The sequence below is a fragment of the Mustelus asterias genome, chromosome 1 (assembly GCF_964213995.1).
Source record: "Mustelus asterias chromosome 1, sMusAst1.hap1.1, whole genome shotgun sequence".
Taxonomy (NCBI): domain Eukaryota; kingdom Metazoa; phylum Chordata; class Chondrichthyes; order Carcharhiniformes; family Triakidae; genus Mustelus; species Mustelus asterias.
In genome coordinates, this window is record NC_135801.1 from 110,300,997 (window position 1) to 110,320,735 (window position 19,739).

The window sequence follows — 19,739 nt, forward strand, 5'->3', positions numbered from 1 at the left end:
CTCAGTGTACCTGAATAGGCGACGGAGTGTGGCAACTAAGGGATTTTCACAGTAACTTCATTGCAGTGTTAATGTAAACCCACTTGTGACAACAAATAAATAAATAAACTACTTGCTGCAAGTGACAGAATTCCTTTGTTTGGTCCAAAAATTGTCATTCATGAATGATGGTCCGTCTAGTGTGAACCTTCTTCTGTACAAGAATTAGTGGAATCTATTCCAAAGATAATCTCTAATGCTTACTTTTTAATTTGTGCGTAGTTACTTTTTGCTTTGCCCAATGGTCCAGACGGAGAAGCAATGGGTCTTTCTTCACCCGACGGCATGATGTGGGATCCCAACACCATAAGGAGATGTGTCGCAAGCTAACTGTAGAGGTAGGTTTGGGTTGAAATATATCAGGACTTCAGATTTGAGCAGCGCCTTTTTGGTTTGCACGAAAGTGTTGTTGCACTAATCCGACTGACCACTTCCACTTCTTGTTTTGGCATAACAGCTTATTCAACAGTTTTAAAATTGTTGCCAAATTTAGAACCAATCTTCTGTAATAGGTCAACAATCCCAGGGAGGATCACTACTGGTTAACATTCTGAGGTGCCTCTCTGTAATAGCTTTGACCTTCAAAGGAGATTTGTAAATTTGTAAAGGCCTGTGGCATCGATCACATATCCTAACTACTCAACGGCGAACTGTAAGAATTCATACTGTCCGTGTGGGCTCTCAGTACACAGTCTTCCAATCTCTGGAGAGTGGCATCCAGATTCCGAAGGTGTTCCTCTTCTTCTCTTCCAGCGATAAGGATGTCATCCAGATAACACCGCACTTTGCTCAGTCCACTCAGGATCTGATCCATTGCTCTTTGAAACCATGCCGGAGTTGATGTGATACCAAAAATAATCTTTAGTACTGAAACAAACCTTTGTGTTACAATTATCAGAAAATCCCGTGACTTCATCCATACGTATGCCTGGCTCAGGTCAATTTTGCCAAAATGTTGGCCTCCTGCCAATCCCACAAACAGGTCATCAATGTGGGGTAGTGGGTATTGTTCCACACACACCACTGGATTAAGGGTGACTTTGAAGTCCACAAATTCACACGGATCCATCCTTTTTGATGACGGGTACAATTGGTGTAGCCCATTCACTAATACTGACAGATTCCAAGACGCCATCTTCGCCAGTTGTTCCAAGTCAGCCTCCACTGTCGGCCTGATGGCATCGGGCAGTGTTTCCCATGTCACGGCACTGCTCCATACTGTAAAAATATTTTGAGGCACACCTTCTATTTTCTCTGTCTTCCCCTTACTGGGAGCTTCATTTTTAACTTCTCCCTGTCTTCTCGCCTGTGTTTTTTTTAACCTCTCTCTCTCTCTGTCTCTCTCACTTCCCCCAGGGTTTATGTTCCCTTTCTTTGTTTTCATGTTTTATGCAGGTGCATGGGACCTTTGTCTTTGGCTCTAAGTCCCATTGGTCATGCACACAGGCCTGATCAATGTAAAAAATTTAAACCGCGCATACGTGAGAGGCCCAAGATTCAACAGGACTTGGAAATGTCACCATGGAACTGTAGACAAAGGTTAATTTTAGTTTAATTACATGAATTTTTGAATCATTTTTCATGGCACACCTGGGGGGTTTTCACGGAACCACTGGCGTAGGGTACTGACCTTGCCTTCAAGCATTTTGCTTGGCTTCCTTCTTTAATCTTCAATTTAACTATGATGTCTTTCATGCTTCCCAGTTCATCAAATGCAACCGTATGTTTCTTTAGAATTTTTGTAAGGCTTGATTCTGCAATAGTTATCTGGTTGACTTCGGCCCAGTTCAGTTGAATCTTCTCTAACCATGTTCAACCCATCATTGCTGGATAATTGCTCTTTACTCCACGTAAAGACAAATCTGCCATTTACCCGTTAAGTTGCACAACTATATCAATGAGGACCTTCAATGGAACCACTTCACCTGTGTATGTCTTTGACACTATTCTTGGAGAGTTGGGGAGTTCAAGGGAATAGGTCTGTGTTTTTCTATATATATATATATAGGGGGCGATCTTGAACCCACATTCACCATCTGCGGGAATGGAGGCAGAGGCTCAAGGTTCAGTGAAAGCCCAGAAGTCGTGGATAGAATCATAGAATCCTTACAGTGCAGAAAGAGCCATTTGGCCCATCGAGTGTCCACTGATCACAATCCCATCCGTGCTCTATTCCCGTAACCCCACATATTTACCCTGCTAATCCCCTGACAGTAGGATCAATTTAGCATGGCCAATCAACCTAACTCGCACATCTTTAGACTGTGGGAGGAAACTGGAGCACCCAGAGGAAACCCTCGCAGACATGGGGAGAACGTGCAAACTCCACACAGACAGTGACCCGAAGCCGGAATTGAACCCGGGTCCCTGGCGCTGTGAGGCAGCAGTGCTAACCACTGTGCCACCGTGCTGCCTGAGATTGGGATTGGATCCACGACTTCCAATTTTCTGTGCCCCTCGCTGGTGATGTAATCAGGTTCATGTCCGTAACGGATGTGAACCTGATTTACATTTATTTTAATATATTTAAATATTATTAAACAACCACCTTGCCAGATATTGACGTCACATGGGGTGACATCAATGGGAATTCCCATTGCCAGCGGTGGGGCCAGAGAATCCTGCTGCTGGCAAACAACACACCACAAACCGATTTTGATCAATAGTTCCACACTTGTTTATATTTATATTAATAATTAACCTGTTGAAAATATTCATCTTATTAATGCCGGTAATTATCGTGCTGCTTCTGAGCTTATATAAATAGATCAGATAAACACTTAGGTTTTAGGGTAGGGTCGGCTTAAGTTTGGCCAATATTGCTTTGTCTGAATCAGAAATCTTTAATCTGTTTTAATAATTTTGTTTTGTAATATCCACTATGCTAAAAGACAAATACAATGGAAAGATTAATAATGATTGGTAGGGTGAATTTTGCATACTGAATTGAATTATTGATTGTTCTAAGAGCATGGTAAAACTGTTCTCCGATCATGATTGTTTAATGAGTAGACCGATCAACAGCATTGAACGAAATAGGATGAAAATGTACTGAGTGATTATGCAACATGAATTGCCACAGTCAACATATCTGACATTGCATTTCAAAATGTTTGTGGGTTCAGTGACCCATCGTTTAAAATGAACGTGAAATCTTGAAATGGATCTTTGTTTTACAAGATGTGATATTAATGTTATTCATGAAAATGTGTATCTCTGGTTGTTTTCCGTAATAGAAAGCAGTTATACAATTATTGTGTTATAACGTGCACTGCTACCTGACACATTTCAATTCATGCAACACATGCAAAACAGACATCACTGCAAGTTCTTTGGATTGCACTGTAATATTGCTGAGCACAGCACCAAAACATACAGTGAATGGCATTCAGCTATTCCGAGCTTCTCTTGGAAGGATAATTCTACCAGTGAAACAAGGTGAGTATTAAGGTCAAGGGTTAGAGACTGTTGATTTCTTTCATCAATAATTCATTTTGGCTTTGATCTTGGTGAAGCATGAGAACATGAGTTAGTACGGTTAAAACACCACAGGGTCCCATTTGAACATTCTTTCATCTTATTCTGTTGAAGACATTTGATCAGTGTAATCATTGATCCAAAAATAATACTTACAGCAGTCACTTTCCCTCTTATTGTTTTACCCACCCTCAAAACAATAGGCTTTTTCAACCTCTTATTCCCAGTTATCGTAACATCTCCTCAGTGCTCTGAATACTCTTTTCAAATGTCGTACTTGGAACCAAAATTGAAATATATACAAGTGTTCTTGGAGACGGTGCATCATTATTCCAAAATATCACATCTGATAAATGTTTAAACGTCACACGTTAGTGACATGCACACAATAATTATATGCCACCGTGTGGAAAAAATTAACATTTCAATCATTAAAATGGCCTTTCATCTGAACACTGGGTTTGGTGATTTTACAGTTCATAATAATCTGAACTCTTTCTCATCCGTAATCGTAAATAGTCTCCAGGATGTTTTGTCTCCGAGTCCCAAATCTAACACATCTTAGGCCTGGAAATTGCTGTGATGATGTCAACACTCAGGGAGGTTGCATCACTGCGGCCTGTTTACTATTATCTATGTTGTTGCAAATAAGCAAGATATTACATGGCACAATATACAGAATTGATAGCATTATTTTAATTGCCCTACAATGCAGAAGTGAATAGTTGAGAGAATAATATTGTGCAATTGTTTGCTCTTTCATTGCTGCTGAAACTTCATTCTAAAGTTTAAAGATTTTTTTAAAGTCTACTTATTAGTATTACAAAGAGGCATACATTAACACTACAATGAAGTTATTGTGAAAATCCTCTACTCGCCATATTTCAGCACCTGTTTGGGTATACCGAGGGAGAATTTAGCATGGCAAATGCACCTAACCATCATGTTACCTTTTGGACTGTGGGAGGAAACCGGAGCACCAGGAGCAAACCCATGCAGACACGGGGGAAATGTGCAGACTCCTCACAGACAGTGACTCAAGCCGGGAAACGAACCCGGGTCCCTGGCGCTGTGAGGCAGCACTGCTAACCACTGTGTCACCGTGCCGCCCAAAACTAATAGATTAATTATTTAAACAAAAACACGTATCTACCTAAAAGAAAAGCATTATAAGGCACTCATTCCAAGATTACAGAGCTTTTCATAACTCTAGTTATGCCAAAACATTAAAAAAAAAAATCAGAATAGAGATTTAGGCCAAGGATTCTCCAACCTCGTCCGCGGCTGGGATTCTCCAGTCCCACCGCAGCGAATGCAGTTCTGGCTGAGCGCCAAATTCTCCATTCTTGCTAGCAGCAGTGGTGGAATGTACAACATTAGAGAACTGCAGCCTTAATCTTTCGACTGTTTTGAAATCCAGCTTGCAAAAACCTTTCTTAAAAAAAAACCTTACTCTTAAATAAACCAACAGATTACAAGCACTGATTTTTAAAGTAGCTGTATTTTGCAAATTTAATTAGGTCAGTCTATGTGCAATCCATTTTAATTAGAATGATGCATTCACTCTGAAGAGACCAGAGAGTGTTAAATGTTGTACAATAGTGTATTTTTTGCTGACAAAATGGCATTACATCATTGAGCAAATTTGTTTCCTTGGTAACGTGAACAAAAATGCCAACCCACGCATGCCAGTAGAGACTAAATACGAAAAAAATAAAAGGTTTTCTTCAAAACATTGACATGAAATATATATTTCACCTGATTAATGCTACAAGTTGGTTCCTTATTTATTGGGGAATAGCATTGAATTTTTACGAGGTAGCTCCCCTTCAATGTTTATGTAAAAAAAATGGACGATGCTTACGTACCTGACTGGGTAGGTCTGTTTAACAAAATGCCAATACTTAAATGTTAGTAATATTTCAAAACATCCTTAGCTTGAAATGAAATCAAACATATTCAAATTTGGAGGAGAAGTACCTACAGAACAAGTGCATTTTGTTTAAAATACACCTTATTTTACAGAGTAAAACAAGTGTTTTTTCTGGTAAAAAATCTTCAACTTTCTTACCTATATACCTATTTTGATTTTGCCTCCTGGAACCTAGCTGCAATAGTATCATCAGTGAAAGATGTCTTTGTACAGATGACACAGAGGGAAATAGCAGAGACTAGTGGCTGCCTGCCTGTCAGCCATTTGATAAGAAATAAAAACAGAAAGTGCTGGTAAAACTCAGCAGGTCTGGCAGAATCTAACATTTTAAGTCTGATACGGCTCTTCTTTGGAACTAACTTGTTAATGATGAGAATCCGGCAGCTATGGAGCAGCAAAGGAATTTAGATATCCATGAATGTAAATCACCAAAAGTAAGTGCACTGGCACAAAATAATAGGTTTTATTTCAAGTAGGTTAGAATACAAAGACGAGGAGGTGATGCCTCAGTTGTACAGTGCATTGATCAGACCCTGCCCGGTGTATTGCATTTAGTTTCATGCACTGCACCTCAGGAAGCATATGTTGGCTTTGAAGTGTGTGGTGCAAATGGCACCATGTCTTAAGATTTATATAGTAAGAAGTCTAACAACACCAGGTTAAAGTCCAACAGGTTTATTTGATAGCAAAAGCCACTACCTTTCGGAGCTCTGCCCCTTCATCAGGTGAGTGGGAGTTCTATTCAGAAACAGGGCATATAAAGACACAAACTCAATAGCTATACACTAGATACATCGATGGCATTTTCTTCCTTTGAACTCATGGTGAACAATCACTGAAATAACTATATGATGACATCAACAAGTTCCATCCCATCATCAGATTCACCATGGGCTACTCTCCGGAATCGGTTGCATTCTTGGACACACGCATCTCCATTAAGGACAGTCACCCCAGCACTTCACTGTACCGCAAGCCCACGGATAACCTCACGATGCTCCACTTCTCCAGCTTCCACCCTAAATACGTTGAAGAAGCCATCCCCTACGGACAAGCCCTCCGTATACACAGGATCTGCTCAGATGAGGAGGATCGCAACAGACACCTCCAGACGCTGAAAGATGCCCTCATAAGAACAGGATATGCTCGACTCATCGATCGACAGTTCCGATGCGCCATAGCGAAAAGCCGCACCGACCTCCTCAGAAGACAAACACAGGACACGGCGCACAGAGTACCCTTCGTCGTCCAGTACTTCCCCGGAGCGGAGAAGCTACGACATCTTCTCCGGAGCCTTCAACATGTCATTGATGAAGACAAACATCTCGCCAAGGCCATCCCCACACCCCCACTTGCCTTCAAACAACCGTAAACAACCTCAAACAGACCATTGTCCGCAGCAAACTACCCAGCCTTCATGACAACAGTGACCACGACACCACACAGCCCTGCCACAGCAAGCTCTGCAAGACGTGCCGGATCATCGACACGGATGCTATCATCTCACGTGAGAACACCATCTACCAGGTACACGGTACATACTCTTGCAACTCGGCCAATGTTGTCTACCTGATATGCTGCAGGAAAGGATGTCCCGAGGCATAGTACATTGGGGAGACCATGCAGACGCTACGACAACGGATGAATGAACACCGCTCGACAATCACCAGGCAAGAGTGTTCTCTTCCTGTTGGGGAACACTTCAATGGTCATGGGCATTCGGCCTCTGATCTTCAGGTAAGCATTCTCCAAGGCGGCCTTCACGACACAGCAGAGTCACTGAGCAGAGACTGATAGCCAAGTTCCGCACACATGAGGATGGCCTCAACTGGGATCTTGGGTTCATGTCACACTATCTGTAACCCCCACGACTTGACTGGGCTTGCAAAATCTCACTAACTGTCCTGTCTGGAGACATTGAAACATAGAAAATGCACATAGAAAAGACAATACACATCTCTTTAACCTGTGCTTAACGCTCTCTCCACTCACATTGTCTGTACCTTTAAGACTTGATTACCTGTAAAGACTCGCATTCCAACCATTATTTTGTAAATTGAGTTTGTGTCTTTATATGCCGTCTGTCACTAATGCGATTGTTCCGTTCTAAATGCACATACATCCTGTCTCTAAGAATCCTCTCCAACAACTTCCCTACCACGGACGTCAAGCTCACCGGCCTATAATTTCCTGGGTTATCCCTGCTACCCTTCTTAAACAACGGGACCACATTCGCTATCCTCCAATCCTCAGGGACCTCACCCGTGTCCAAAGAAGCGACAAAGATTTCCGTCAGAGGCCCAGCAATTTCACCTCTCGTTTCCCTGAGCAGTCGAGGATAGATGCCATCAGGCCCTGGGGCTTTGTCAGTTTTAATGTTCCCTAAAAAACCTAACACTTCCTCTCTTGTAATGGAGATTTTCTCTAACGGGTCAACACCTCCCTCCGAGACACTCCCGGTTAACACGCCCCTCTCCTTCGTGAATACCGATGCAAAGTATTCATTTAGGATCTCCCCTATTCCCTTGGGTTCTAAGCATAATTCCCCTCCTTTGTCCCTGAGAGGTCCGATTTTCTCCCTGACAACTCTTTTGTTCCTAACGTATGAATAGAATGCCTTAGGATTCTCCTTAATCCTGCCTGCCAAGAACATCTCGTGACCTCTTTTTGCCCTTCTAACTCCCCGTTTGAGTTCTTTCCTACTCCCTCTGTATTCCTCCAGAGCTCCATCTGTTTGCAGTTGCCTGGACTTAACGTACGCCTCCCTTTTCAATTTTAATCAGATCCTCAATTTCCCTGGTTATCCACGGCTCTCGAATCCTACCTTTCCTATCTTTCCTTTTTACAGGCACATGCCTATCCTGCAGCCTTATCAATAGTTCCTTAAAAGACTCCCACATGCCAGACGCGGACTTACCCTCGAACATCCTCTCCCAATCAACATCCACCAATTCCTGCCTAATCCGGCTATAGTCAGCCTTCCCCCAATTTAGCACCCTGCCCGTAGGACAGCACTCATCCTTGTCCATTACTATCCTAAAGTTAACAGAGTTGTGGTCACTATTTAGAGACAGGATGTATGTGCATTTAGAACAGAACAATCTCATTAGTGACAGACAGCATGGTTTTGTAAGAGGGAGATCGTGCCTTACAAATTTGGTGGAGTTTTTTGAGGAAGTGACAAAAACGGTTGATGAAGGAAGGGCCGTGGATGTCGTCTATATGGATTTCAGTAAGGCATTTGACAAAGTCCCACATGGCAGGTTGGTTAAGAAGGTTAAGGCTCATGGGATACAAGGAGAAGTGGCTAGATGGGTGGAGAACTGGCTTGGCCATAGGAGACAGAGGGTAGTGGTCGAAGGGTCTTTTTCCGGCTGGAGGTCTGTGACCAGTGGTGTTCCGCAGGGCTCTGTACTGGGACCTCTGCTATTTGTGATATATATAAATGATTTGGAAGAAGGTGTAACTGGTGTAATCAGCAAGTTTGCGGATGACACGAAGATGGCTGGAATTGCGGATAGCGAAGAGCATTGTCGGGCAATACAGCAGGATATAAATAGGCTGGAAAATTGGGCGGAGAGGTGGCAGATGGAGTTTAATCCGGATAAATGCAAAGTGATGCATTTGGGAAGAAATAATGTAGGGAGGAGTTATACAATAAATGGCAGAGTCATCAGGAGTATAGAAACACAGAGGGACCTAGGTGTGCAAGTCCACAAATCCTTGAAGGTGGCAACACAGGTGGAGAAGGTGGTGAAGAAGGCATATGGTATGCTTGCCTTTATAGGACGGGGTATAGAGTATAAAAGCTGGAGTCTGATGATGCAGCTGTATAGAACGCTGGTTAGGCCACATTTGGAGTACTGCGTCCAGTTCTGGTCGCCGCACTACCAGAAGGACGTGGAGGCGTTAGAGAGAGTGCAGAGAAGGTTTACCAGGATGTTGCCTGGTATGGAGGGTCTTAGCTATGAGGAGAGATTGGGTAGACTGGGGTTGTTCTCCTTGGAAAGACGGAGAATGAGGGGAGATCTAATAGAGGTGTACAAGATTATGAAGGGGATAGATAGGGTGAACAGTGGGAAGCTTTTTCCCAGGTCGGAGGTGACGATCACGAGGGGACACGGGCTCAAGCTGAGAGGGGCGAAGTATAACTCAGATATCAGAGGGACGTTTTTTACACAGAGGGTGGTGGGGGCCTGGAATGCGCTGCCAAGTAGGGTGGTGGAGGCAGACACGCTGACATCGTTTAAGACTTACCTAGATAGTCACATGAGCAGCCTGGGAATGGAGGGATACAAACGATTGGTCTAGTTGGACCAAGGAGCGGCACAGGCTTGGAGGGCCGAAGGGCCTGTTTCCTGTTCTCTCTTATGCCCTGTTTGTGAAAAGAACTCCCACTCATCTGACGAAGGGGCAGCGCTCCGAAAGCTTGTGGCTTTTGCTACCAAATAAACATGTTGGACTTTAACCTGGTGTTGTGAGACTTCTTACTGTGTTTACCCCAGTCCAACGCCGGCATCGCCACATCATGATTTATATTACAGGATTGATTACATAAATATGGTTTGTATTCCCTTGAGTTTAGAGGGTTGCAGGGTGATTTCACTGAGGTGTTTGAAATGATAAAGGGATTCAACAAGATAGATACTGAGAAATAAGTTCCTTCATTAGAGCTGGGCTAGTTAGGGATCAGGAAACACTTTTTCACATGAAGTGGAGTGGAAATCTAGACCTCCCCCCACTCCCAGGAGGCTGTGGAGCCGGGTAACTGAAATGTTCAAGAATGAAAGTGAATAGACTTTTGTTCGGTCAAGTGATCATGAGATTTGGAGAAAAGTGAACAAATGGAGTTCAGCTCCAGATCACCTTTGATGTAACTGATTGTCAGCTCAAAGGTCTGAATGGCCTACGCCAATTCCTACACGTATACCACAGCTGCTTCAGAGATGCCTTTTCCCTGGCAAATCACACCAGCTGCCAAATTCTCTGTGGGATGTAATGGAAGGTAATTAATCGCTTAGAGCTGTTTCGGATAGCAAAAGCTCCAACAGGACCACCAAAGTAAAGGGCTGATGTGGTTTATTGTGAGAATCAGCATTCCCAGTAGTCACATTGATGGGATCAGAGTACTGCCAGACCAAATTCTAGAAGCGGCTCCAAATGCACGCTAAACTTACATCACTGAGCAAAACTTTGCTGAAAGAGTACTGCAAAGTTTCATTCTGAATTTTACAGGATATGTATTAAATAAATATACACACGGTGGAGAGGGATGGGGGGGACTTGTTCTGTCCTGCTGGCCACGGGACTCATAGCAGGCAGGGGAGCAGACCATGCAAAGGTCTGTTGGCTCGGGTGGGATTTTTCGGTTTTGGGGTGAGCACAGCCAGAAAATCCCGCCCAGGGCTAGGGGCAGTATGGCCAGTAAAATAGCAGGGAGCTGAGTTTGGACAATTTCTGATTTATTTCCCATTCCAGGGTACTTTCCCATGGGAAGACTGGGAACCAGTTCATCTGCCCACTTCACAGAGGTGGGCCACCACTTAGGGAGATTAAGGCCCCACATAGGCACCATTTTGCGACTGCACTAGTATTTTCCCACTACTGGAGCAGCCCCATTCCCCCTCTCCACCAAATCAGAGGACGGCAGCTTATGCCCCAATGACGGAGTAACAGGGATGAAAGGGCACAAGTGTGTTTATCACTACTCCCATGGAGAAGTTTCAATATCCACCTCAATATTCCTACTAGCCTTGATATCTTCAACATAGGCAAACAAGGCTGCCTCCATGCAGAGACACTCATCCGCTTGCCTGCCTTTCTCACCTGCTCACCTCTTCCGCAGTCTGAAATTGCTGCCAGCCTTCAGCCTCAGTCACCCGTGCAGAAAGCCTGGGAGCAGTCAATTAGGAACCTACCTCCTGAAAGGTTCTGCTGGTGGGCACACTGATGATATAGGTGCTAGCTGTGGGGGTTTCAATGCCCAACAAAAAATTCAACCTATGGGAACATCAACAAAGTTGAGAGCATGGGCAAGTGTATTGGGTACCAGGAGGAGAAGACAGAATGAGAGGAAGCAATGGTGGATAGAATAGATCAGATAGTCACTGTACTTTTTTGAGTTGAAGTTGGAACAGAACCACCAGCACCCTCAAATGGAATAGAATCAAGACTGCAATGTATCAGAACATTGTACAACTTGTCCTGCACTAAGTAAATGTACTTGCATTGAGAATATTTGGTCACTATACCTGAATGTGTTTCGCTTGAATCATTGCATATGATATACTAGAGTCTGTAGATTCCCAACTTTTCAAAAGTGTAGATAAAGTGGGCTCTCAGGAGTGAGATTCCTGGTAAGAATGTCAAAAGTCAGTGATGTTTGTATCATATGTCAGTGTTCTAAATGAACTTCATCATCTGATAACAAGATGTGACAGCAAGTAGAATCATTCTCTAAAATGGGTTGAATGGTTCTAATAATTACCTCCATCCAGATGTGTAAAATGGGATTATTGAACCGTATCGCACCGCTAAGCAATATATTTGTGGAAAAATAGTTGGACAATAAATTGAAAATTACCTTTCTTTCTCATATTTCACGGGTTACTAAATCTGATATATAGCTTCCTCTCTGATCATAAACATTATTGAAAGAGTTATTTGGAAAACTGCTCAAACTTAATCAGTAAGGGCCCTAGTGTAATATCCAGCCTAGCATCTGTACTACTACAGTTTCTTTCCAACTGCAATACACAGGCACCAGGCAATGACTATCTCCAACAGGAGAGGATCTAACCATTTACCTGATGCGCATCAATTTGACACGAGGCACAAAGCTTCGGTAAAAGAAGGCTTTTATTAACTAACAATGGAACTATCAGAACTTTAACACACTATCCCAGACTGAAGAGGTCCCGCCCGAGCAGGGGGTCTTATACCTCTCCCAGGAGGCGGAGCCCGACTGGGATGTGCCACAACAGTTACAACCACAGGTGTATCAATCCCACCCTAGCCCAACAACAACATTAGAACAACCCAACAACAACATTAGAACAATCCCACAGTGGGAACCAACGATGGTTCACCACATTCACCCCTCCTTTGAGAACAAAGGCCGGCGGGGTACGAAAACAGACTAAAATGTCAACAGATTATAAGTTCAGCAAGGCGGTGCATACGGTCTGGATCAGGGCCAATTACCCCGTTTTCCACCACGTATCCCAGGACGGCGAACCGACGAGTACGGAATACACACTTCTCCCTTTCAGGCGAGATGCAGTGCGTAAAAAGTTCTGGAGATTTGTGTCATGGTCCTGCTGATCACGGCCGCAGATGGTGACATTATCCAGGTATGGGAAGGTAGCCCGCAGCCTGTTCTGGTCCACCATTCGGTCCATAGCACGCTGGAAGACCGAGACCCCATTGGTGACACCAAATGGAACCCTAAGGAAATGATACAGACGACCATCCGCCTCAAAGGCCGTGTAATGTTGGTCCTCTGGGCGAATGGGGAGTTGGTGGTAGGCGGACTTAAGGTCTATGGTGGAGAACACCCGGTACTGCGCAATCTGATTGACCATATCAGATATGCGCGGGAGGGGATACGCATCCAGCTGCGTATATCGATTAATGGTCTGACTGTCATCAATGACCATCCGGGGTTTGTTCCCGCTCTTGACCACCACAACCTGTGCTCTCCACGGACTAACACTGGGCTGTATGATCCCTTCTTTGAGGAGTCGCTGAACCTCAGATCTGATGAAGATCCGATCTTCAGTGCTGTAACGCCTACTTTTAGTAGCGATGGGCTTGCAGCCTGGTACCAGACTCTGAAATAAAGAGGGTGTGGTGATCTTTAACGTAGAAAGATTGCATGCGGGGCACTTTGGACAATTTGGAGACTGCAGCTGTTCCCCCACTGTCAGCGAAGGCAGTGGCCCACCGTACTGTAGGATCACACTCTTCATGTGGACCATAAAGTTTAGTCCGAGGAGAATTGGTGCGCAAAGATGCGGCAACACAAGGAGCCTGAATCGCTCGTAAATTGTGCCTTGCACTTTCAAAGTTACCACACAACGTCCTAGCACAGCGACAGACCGGGACCTTGATGCCATAGAGATTGTCTGTTTGGCAGGTTGAATCTGGAGTCCACACCTCTTCACAGTGTCAGGGTGAATAAAGCTCTCAGTGCTCCCGCTGTCAAACAGACAATAAATTGCACGACCATTTACCTGTATATCCATCATCGAACAATCAAGCCTGTGATGCTTAGCCTGGTCCAGGGTGATCGACGCCACCGTTGGTCCGTGAACGTCACTGCAGGCAGCTGAGGTCGATGCTGAGGACCCCTGCTGGTCGCTCATGGTCATCGTCGACCAAAATGGCCACCCCCATGAATCGCACATGGGTGAGGGCGCCAAACGTAGCGACTCCTGGTGGTCATCCTCCTCCGACTCCGTCGACCGCAATGGCGTCGTCCTGGACTCGCACGTGGACGAACCCCGTGAGTACTTCGACGACGATGGTGATGATCCCCGTTCCGAAGGGTCACAGGCCGCACTGCCGTTCTTGGGCTTCGATCTGCACACCTTCGCATAATGCCCCTTTTTACCGCATGGGGTACAGACTACCGCTTTAGCGGGACACTTTTGTCGTGGATGTTTGGCTCCTCCGCAGAAGTAGCACCGCGGGCCGCATGGGGCTGCAGCCGTCGTCTGGTCCACATGGGAGCACGCCATAACACTGCACTTCAAGCCTGTGGGGCGAGGAGGGATTTGCGACTGCTCCTGCCACGTTGTCTCCACGTGGTCCTCCGGATACAGGACCAAGCTCTTCGAAGCCGCCTCAAGCATTTCAGCTAATTCCATAGCTTGGGTCAGGTTGAGATTTCTCTTTTCTAGCAGCTTGAGACGGATGTATGAAGACCCGACCCCGGCCACAAACACATCTCGGGCGAGGTCGTACATGTACTGCTCAGCCGACACAGCTTTGCAGTCACAGCCCCTGGCTAGCTGCAAGAGCTCATTGGCGTAGTCCTCCATGGTTTCGCCCGACTGCCGACGTCGTGTAGCGAGGAGGTAACGAGCGTGGATCTCGTTAGGAGGTTTCGTATAGCGCTTTTTTAAAAGCTCGAGGGCCCTCGGGTAAGTGGTGGCCGCACGGATCGCGAGGTAGACTGTGTCGCTTACCCTCGCATGGAGGACCCGGAGTCTGTCATCGTCTGTGGTGACCGCTGTGGAGGCTGCTAGGTAATCTTCAAAACACTTCAGCCAGTGGTCGAAGGTGTTAGAAGCGCCCACTGCATGTGGATCTAGCGTCAAACGTTCTGACTTTAGGATTTGCTCCATACTCTCCTTTCTTTCTTTTTTCTTCCGTCGAGAGTTTAATGTTAGTTAATAAAATTGATGCGCATCAATTTGACACGAGGTACAAAGCTTCGGTAAAAGAAGGCTTTTATTAACTAACAATGGAACTATCAGAACTTTAACACACTATCCCAGACTGAAGAGGTCCCGCCCGAGCAGGGGGTCTTATACCTCTCCCAGGAGGCGGAGCCCGACTGGGATGTGCCACAACAGTTACAACCACAGGTGTATCAATCCCACCCTAGCCCAACAACAACATTAGAACAACCCCACAGTGGGAACCAACGATGGTTCACCACATTACCCTTGACATTTAATTTCAATACCATCACTGAATCCCCACTACCAGCATCCTGGAGTGTTGACCAGAAACTGAACTGGACTGGCCATATAAATTTTATGGCTACAAGAACAAGTTAAAGGCTGGGAAGTCTGTGATGATTAACTCATCTCCTGGCTCCTCAAAGTCTGTCCACCATCTATAAGGCATAAGTCAGGAGTGTGATGGAATACTCTACATTTTCCTGGATGGGTACAGCTCCAACAACACACAAGAAGCTCAGTACTATCCAGGGCAAAGCAGCCCACTTGATTGGCATCCCATCCACAACCTTAAACTTTCACTCCCTCCACCGATGCATAGTGGTAGTTCCTGCAGTGCATCATCTGCAAGATGCACTGCAGGAACTCATGCAGGCTTCTTTGACAAAACCTTCCAACCCACGACCTCTACTACCTTGAAGGACACGAACAGCAGATGCCTGGGAACACCTACACCAGGAGATTCCCCTCCAAGCCACTCACCATCCTGACTTGGTAATATATTGCTGGTCCTTCACTGACACTGGGCCAAAATCTTGGAACTCCCTCCCTAACATCACAGTAGATGTACCTACATCACATGCACTGCAGCCAATCAATAAAGTGACTCACCACCGCCTTCTCAAGGGCAATTAAACGTGGACATTAAACAAGCTGGCCTAGTCAGCAACACTCACATCCCGTGAAAAGAATGAAAAGAATTTGAAGGACTAACTCCATTTTGTTTATATTCCATGTAGAGTTATATCCTACTCATGTTAGAACTCCTAAAGCAAATGTGTCGATTTTGCTGCATTTGGGAGCAGTGCATTAGCAAAGCAGGTGATTTTAACCCACATCTTGAATGGAGGTGCTACCTCTGATTTCAATGGAACCAGCAAGGAATACTGAAATCAGAGCAAATGCACCTACGCAGCATAACCGCCACGAGCAGAATGGACGAGTTGCTCCCATTCACCCATGTTCAGAGATTGAAGCACTTTAATTCATGGAAAATATTGATTTTAGCAAAGATGTGCTTGCACGAGATGAATGTCTGATATGATATGAGCAATAGTAGTTACTGAGGCTGCCAGACATTATTTTGGAATTACCTTCTCTGCTGAATTATAGGCCAGGATTTTACAGCCACTCCTGCCCGGCGAGATGTTATGGTCATGAAGTAAATGGCAATATAATTGTCCCGGCACATTCAGTGTTGGAGACAAGCCATGCCGGGGCTGTAAAATTCCAGCTCTAAACTGTTCCACAGAATAAAGGGAGGCTTCTGCAGAAATTAGACTGCAAGTTGACACAGGGAAGTAATATCACCATGAATTGATATTATCTTGCATCCTTAACATTCATAACAGCTAAAAGACATTTTTACAACAAATTATTAAGAGGAATGGAACTGAAAATCCGGGAGTGAAATTAAGGGATGTGAATAAAGACTTGACAAAAAAGGCAGATTTGGACTCAGCAGACAGAGCCTAATTTTCCCATTTCATCCGAATACCTTAGAGAGTGCAGCAGCACTCCCCCAGAAGTGCATTGAAGTCTTAGCCTAGGTTACATGCTCTGGAGTGGGACTTGGACCACTGATCTCCTAACTCAAAGGTCAGACGATAACCACTGAGCCAAGACTGATGTGTGAAAGATTTCAGATGAAGACCACATTTTCAAGTTTGGGGGCAGAGAAGCAGTTTTAGTCAGCTAAGACAAGGGTGATAGCCAGGTTGTTTTACTTTGGGCCAGTTAGAGTTACATTTTGGACATTGGGAAACTGGTGAGGAGGGTAGCTTTAGGATGCAGTTCTCTAAAATTGATAGATTTGTATTCAACTGGCCATATAGAATCATAGAAACCCTACAGTGCAGAAAGAGGCCATTTGGCCCATTGAGTCAGTACCGACCACAATCCCACCCAGGCCCTACCCTCATAGCCCAACATATTTACCCACTAATCCCTCTAACCCACGCATCTCAGGACACTAAGGGGCAATTTTAGCACGGCCAATCAACCTAACCCGCACATCTTTGGACTGTGGGAGGAAACCGGAGCACCCGGAGGAAACCCATGCAGACACGAGGAGAATGTGCAAACTCCGCACAGACAGTGACCCAAGCTGGGAATCGAACCCAGGTCCCTGGTGCTGTGAAGCAGCAGTGCCAACCACTGTGCTATCGTGCCGCCCACAGATATCACTGACATCACTTAAGATACAAGTGTTAGGTTCAGACTGAAAACCAACGTGTTTCCCCCAGAGAAACAGACAGTTTTTCTGTTCAGATCTTCCCACACTTTGCATTTTAAAGCAGGGGTTGTGCTTTGCACTGTCATGATGATGGGCGAGGCCTAAAGACACCGGCAAGCCCAGCTCCACAGATATTGCGCTGCCCTTTTTAAAAGATGCCCAGATCTCAAATCAACTTTAAAGACTGCTCCCCCTTCTAATCGCCGGAATCTCCCCTCTATTCATTAACATGGGCTCCCCTCACCCTTCCTCCCCTATACGCTGGCATAGAGACACCCCCAACCTCTTTCTATTCGATAGCATCTTGCTTCCTCCCCATCATCCCTAACCATACATGAAGCGAACATTCGCTATGGAGTCACCTACAGGCCCCAGCCTCTGAAGGACCTGTCTCGTGTTGGGCCAGCCCCCTGGCAGTGCCTACCTGGCACTGCCAGGGTGCCAGAGGGCACTGCCAGGGTACTGCCCTACCATGTCCCTGACCACCCGAGGGCTACATTGGCCTCCAAGCCCCCGACATGGTCGTTACCTCCAGAACATAGAACATAGAACAGTACAGCACAGAACAGGCCCTTCGGCCCACGATGTTGCGCCGAGCTTTATTTGAAACCAAGATCAAGCTATCCCACTCCCTATCATCCTGGTGTGCTCCATGTGCCTATCCAATAACTGCTTAAATGTTCCTAAAGTGTCTGACTCCACTATCACTGCAGGCAGTCCATTCCACACCCCAACCACTCTCTGCGTAAAGAACCTACCTCTGATATCCTTCCTGTAACTCCCACCACGAACCCTATAGTTATGCCCCCTTGTAATAGCTCCATCCACCCGAGGAAATAGTCTTTGAACGTTCACTCTATCTATCCCCTTCATCATTTTATAAACCTCTATTAAGTCTCCCCTCAGCCTCCTCCGCTCCAGAGAGAACAGCCCTAGCTCCCTCAACCTTTCCTCATAAGACCTACCCTCCAAACCAGGCAGCATCCTGGTAAATCTCCTCTGCACTCTTTCCAGCGCTTCCACATCCTTCTTATAGTGAGGTGACCAGAACTGCACACAATATTCCAAATGTGGTCTCACCAAGGTCCTGTACAGTTGCAGCATAACCCCACGGCTCTTAAACTCCAACCCCCTGTTAATAAAAGCTGACACACTATAGGCCTTCTTCACAGCTCTATCCACTTGAGTGGCAACCTTTAAAGATCTGTGGATATGAACCCCAAGATCTCTCTGTTCCTCCACAGTCTTCAGAACCCTACCTTTGACCCTGTAATCCACATTTAAATTAGTCCTACCAAAATGAATCACCTCTTTTTATCAGGGTTAAACTCCATTTGCCATTTTTCAGCCCAGCTTTGCATCCTATCTATGTTTCTTTGCAACTTACAACAGCCCTCCACCTCATCCACTACTTCACCAATCTTGGTGTCATCAGCAAATTTACTGATCCACCCTTCAGCCCCCTCCTCTAAGTCATTAATAAAAATCACAAAGAGCAGAGGACCAAGCACTGATCCCTGTGGCACTCCGCTAGCAACCTGCCTCCAATCCGAAAATTTTCCATCCACCACCACCCTCTGTCTTCGATCAGACAGCCAGTTACCTATCCAATCGGCCAACTTTCCCTCTATCCCACACCTCCTCACTTTCATCATAAGCCGACCATGGAGGACCTTATCAAACGCCTTACTAAAATCCATGTATATGACGTCAACTGCTCTACCTTCATCAACACACTTAGTTACCTCCTCAAAAAATTCTATCAATTTGTGAGGCACGACTTGCCCTTCACGAATCCGTGCTGACTATCCCGGATTTATCCGCATCTTTCTAAATGGTCGTAAATCCCATCTCTCAGGACCTTTTCCATCAATTTACCAACCACCGAAGTAAGACTAACCGGTCTATAATTACCAGGGTCATTTCTATTCCCTTTCTTAAACAGAAGAACAACATTCGCCATTCTCCAGTCCTCTGGCACCATCCCCGTGGACAGCGAGGATCCAAAGATCAAAGCCAAAGGCTCTGCAATCTCATCCCTTGCGTCCCAAAGAATCCTAGGATACATTTCATCAGGCCCAGGGGACTTATCGACCTTCAGTTTATTCAAAACTGCCAGGACATCCTCCCTCCGAACATCTATTTCCTCCAGCCTATCAGCCTGTAACACCTTCTCTTCCTCAAAAACATGGCCCCTCTCCTTGGTGAACACTGAAGAAAAGTATTCATTCATCACCTCGCCTATCTCTACTGACTCCATACACAAGTTCCCACTACTGTCCTTGACCGGCCCTAACCTCACCCTGGTCATTCTTTTATTCCTCACATAAGAGTAAAAAGCCTTGGGGTTTTCCTTGATCCGACC